Raw genomic sequence first — 5,264 nt, forward strand, 5'->3', positions numbered from 1 at the left:
GATGAGAAGTGCTGGGTTTGGGTTTGGTGAAGAAGAATCTAGAAAGAAGGAATGTGAAGAAGAAAGAGAAGAGAGAGAGAGAGAGAGAGAGAGAGAGAAGATTAATTTATGGTCTGTTTGGAAGTTTAGAGAGGGAGGAGAGTAGAGGGAAGTAGAGGGGAGGAGAGTAGTAGGGAAGAGAGTAGAGAAGAATGATTATCCTCTACTTTATTTGGATGTTTTTAAAATTAGTAAGGGGGAATGGAGTAATTAGCTCTTCTCCTTGTTTGGATGTTTTAAAAATTAGGATGGAGAAGAGAGGAAATGATTTAGAGAGACAAATTTACCCCTATTTGAAAATAAATTTGTAACATTGGTTTATGATTAATTTATCAGTTTTGTAAAGTCTTGAACTTGATTATCATTCATCCAAATCTTAGAATATGTTAGTAAATTTTTTCGTTCATTTTCATGGCAACCAAACACAGAATACACCCAAAACAAATCGAACAATCAATTCCTAATTTTATCAAACCTGCAACCACAAATCAGATAAGTTTTTAAACCAAAGCCTCCACCATGCATTGACATGAAATTCTCACTTAATCCAACACTTCCACAAATCAAAACCCCCAAATTAGTTTTCAAAATGTCCATTATCAAAATGTCCATTATCAAAATGTCCATTATCACTTAATCCAACACCATGAAATCATTCTCTTGAAATAGAAATAAAAAATGAAATTTAACTCAGAATTATGGACATGATTGTATCAAAAAAAAAAAAAGAATTACAAACATGAGAAAGAGAACCAAAAACACTGGGTCTATGCGAGCAAATCAAGAGAGTTGGTTTACATCCGGCCATGGAGAAATAGAGAGAGAGGGTCTGTGTGTGTGATCTGGGTTTAGCCAAAAAAAAAAAATGGAAAGAAACCGTTAGAGCTTGCGTCATTGACGTCACTTTTATCTGATTTGGGTTTTTTTTTTTTTTTTCTTTGGTTGCTTTTTTGGGTTCCTTCAAATCAAAGTCAACCTCGTTAGATCGAACCTTCCTTTCTTTTATTTCTATTCAGATTTGATTTCTCTTTTCTGACTCAAATCAAAGTCAGCCGCATGATCCTCCTCTGCTGCAGCTACGAAGGTTGATCGAAGCCTCCTCCGGCTCTCGCCGAAGTCAATGCCGACGACAATAACGCCATGTTCTCCGGCCAAATCCGACCAGAATCTCAGAATCCAAACACCTTTTACACAAAAGCACAAATCTAAAACAGTGCAGCTTCAATCAAAGCAAACAAAGAGAGAGCGATGGCTAAGCTTCTGAATCTAACATCTGCAACAGCACAAAGAGAATCGGTGAAAAGGTGATGAAGCTGAGAAAGCTAAACAACAATGAGATTTAATTTTTTTTTTCATTCACTCGAATTTTCCCAGGAAACAAACAAACATTATTTATATAATCTGTTTGTAATTTTGTTAATTTAGAAAGGGTGAATTGAGAAATTCATTTGGTCAATAATTTATCTACTCTACACTCTCTCCAAATTTCTCCAATTTGAGGGAATTAAAAATGAGGGATTGGAGGTAGTTGAAACCCCTCCAAACCTCTCCCCCTCCTTCCTTAAAAAACTTTCAAACAAGGGAATTAAATTACTCTCCCTCCCTCTACTCTACTCCCCCTCCTTTTTTAAACATCCAAACAGGCCATTAATAAAAGGAGCGAGAGAAATCAATTAATTTTTTTTTTTTGGCCTTTAAGCTACAGTGCACATCCATTTTTAGCTGTGCATTGTAGCTGAGAAGCCAAATCTTTTGGCTATAGCTCCACCATTGTAGCCCCACTTTTGTGATTGGTGGCGCTAAAAATAGCAATATGACTTTTTAGCACCACCAATACTAATGCTCTAATGTGGATAGTTTTTTAGCAAAAATATGTAAAATTTTGCACTTTTTTCTATTTTTCAAATACGGGTGTGATTGCTCTTTCATCCAATAAAATATAATGAAAAACTAAAGCACAGTTTCCTAATGTGTGTGTGTGTGTATATATATATGTATATATATATATATATATATATATGTATATATTAATAGGTAAAATTAAGAGAAAATCTAATTGGAATTCAATAAAAGTCTAATTTTGCCACATTTGTCCCATCTAATCTAAGTTTTAAATTTTTGTGCCAAATGAGTTAATTTAATGTAAAAATTGAATTTCAATTAGAGTTTAATCTTGCACCACGTGTCCCATCTAATCTAAGTTTTTTTAATTTCTGTGCAAATGAGTTAATTTAGTGTAGAAGACGAAGAGTCCAATATAAATAAATCATAAAAAAAATCTAATCATATAACTAAAAACAATTCAAATTTATAAGTAATTTATGTAATATACAATTACTATGTACGGTCCATTACTAACTATATATATATATATATTAAACCATAGTTTAGAGAAAGTTCAATTAGTTACAAAATTGTATTTTGTTTTTGTTAGCTTTCTATACAAATTAAATTGTTTAGATTTTCGCTATTATTTTTTCTTTGAACTAATGAGCATATTTTTTATACAATTTTTATTCAAATATTTGTATGTGAAGATATTGAATGTAACAAACTGTAATTGAGTTGAATGATCTCATACACCTATACCCATTCAATCTAAGAGATATTGTTTAACCAATTTATTATTTTATTTTGTGTTGTATTTAGTTGAATTTCATAGACAATAATTGTGAATTGATATTGTATATGTAGATCCGATAGTGATTTTCAAAATTATATACGTAATAACAATGTAATGAGAAACTTGGAATATCGTAAATTGCAAGAAAAAACTATTTTAATACCTGCAAATGTACTGATCAAACAATGTTCTATATGTTTAAGGAGTGTTTGGTAGATTAGTTCTAACACATTTCCACACATTTTAAACAATATTACACACCTTTTCACACACACATATATCAAAAACACCCAAACAACATAACTCAAACTCCTCTCCCAAGCACCCCCTTTAATAACTCAAACTAATATCAATAGTATCACTACAATTTATCATTCATGTGTGTAAGTATGAGTTACATACTAGTTTATATATATATATATATATATATATATATATATATATATATATATATATATATATATATATATATAAGTACAACTAAGAGAAAATCCAATTGGAATTCACTTAAAGTCTAACTTTGTGCCACGTGTCCCATCTAATCTAAGTTTTTTTTTTTTTAGTTTTTGTGCCAAATAAGTTAATTTAGTGTAAAAAACGAGAAGTCCAATATAAATAAACCATAAAACACCTAATCATATAATTAAAAATAATTCAAATTTATAAGTCATTTATGTAATATATAATGACTATGTACGGTACATTACTAACTAGGTTATATATATAAATATTAAACCATAGTTTATAGAAAATTCAATTAGAATCAAATTTGGATTTTGCTTTTGTTAGCTTTCCATACAAATTAAGTTGTTTAGAATTTTTTTTTTTTCTAGCTCTAAACTAATGAATATTTTTTTTATAAAGTTTCTATTCAAATATTTGTATACGAAGATATTAAACATAACAAACTGTAGTTGAGCTGAACGATCCCATACACCTATCTCCATTTAATTTAAGAAATATTATTTGATCAATTTATTATTTTATTTTGTGTTGTATTTAGTAAACTTTCACAGATAGTAATTGTGAATTAATATTGTATTTGTAGATCTAACAGTGATTTTCAAAATTATATATGTAATAGCAATGTAATGAGAAACTTAGCGTAACCAATATTATGAAAATTGTAAGAAAAACTATTTTAGTACCTCCAAATGTACTGGTCAAACTATGTCCTTTATGTTTAATAACCCAAGCTGAAATCAATAGCACCACTATGATTCTTCATTCCCATGCGTAAGTATAAGTTACATACTAGTATATAATAATAGGTGAAGTTGAGAAAAATTCAAATTAGAATTCTAAATTAAAGTTTCAATTTTGTGTCATGTGTCTACATTTATGTGGGGACCACATCATAGTTATCCTTCCAATTGTTCATTTAGAATCTAAAACTGAAGTTTAATTTTGCTCTGAGTGGTTAAATGTACATGGCCCATTCTCATTAAAACCACTTCTATGTATCAGGTCAAGTGAGTTATAGTGCTAATTAAGTTTTCGCTTGATTTTGCTGTCAAACGTGAAAACCAAAGAGGCTATTTTCATACCCGATGAAATCACTCATTTCACAAGAGACAAGGGGAGGGAGAGAGTCGTAAGGCACTATGAAGGAGGGATTGAGGACCGCCACCATGTCAGACCATCTCCCACCTTCAACCCAGCCTCTTGCCATCAATATATACCGCCTGATCCACTACTGATACATGTATCTTTAAACAATAAAAATTGGTATAAAATATGATTTAGGTTTAGATATTTGGGTTGTTGGTTTTGATTAAGGTTGAATGACGAAGAAAGAAAGGGCACAATCAAAGACGTCTGAAACCCATTTAGCTTAGGGTTAACAACCATTAAAGGTATTGCCGAGGAACAACTAATTTTCTTTGCTTAAACATGGTTTGGTTGTCATCCTATGTGATGTTCTTTTCTTCTTCTTCTTCTTATTTCAATTTCATTATGAATTGTATTTTTTTTATCATTTGTTTTTTAATTCCTTTTGATTTTGGTGTCTTTTTTTTTTTTCTTCAAATTTTTGTATCTACTGGTTTGGGTATCAATGTTAACTTCTAGTTTGATGAATATTGTCTGCCAGCTATTTGATTTGTATTGCCCTTTTCTTATTATAATTATGATTGTTGTTTGGAATGTAAAATTGTATTTTTTTTTTTTTTTTTTCTATTTGTCTACAGTTGACAAGAACGAGGCACCCCATATTGCACATGCAGATTTTGTGTTTGGCGCCAATTGCCAACTTAAAGCATCCATATTATTAAAATACAGGGAGTAGCAACACTAGTGTGAAACAACGAAACAAGTTGGCCGCTTTGGATTTCGTTCATTGTTTTCTTAAGAAACTATGAATAGGATTCTATATGAAGTATTATTATATAGGGAAATGCTAATGAATGCCCTTAGGGCATTGGTTGATAGTTTATTTAAAGAAAGTTTTTATGGAAAAAGAAAAAAGCAATTAATGTTTTGACGGCTTTTTTCATTTCCAATAAAAATGATATCAAAATTTTCATAAATTGGACTGTTAACTAATGCCCTAAGAGCACTCGCTAGCATGTTATTATTTAGTTGTTTAGCATAGCTTTTGTAT

Source organism: Castanea sativa, chromosome 6 (assembly GCF_040712315.1).
Source record: "Castanea sativa cultivar Marrone di Chiusa Pesio chromosome 6, ASM4071231v1".
Lineage (NCBI taxonomy): Eukaryota > Viridiplantae > Streptophyta > Magnoliopsida > Fagales > Fagaceae > Castanea > Castanea sativa.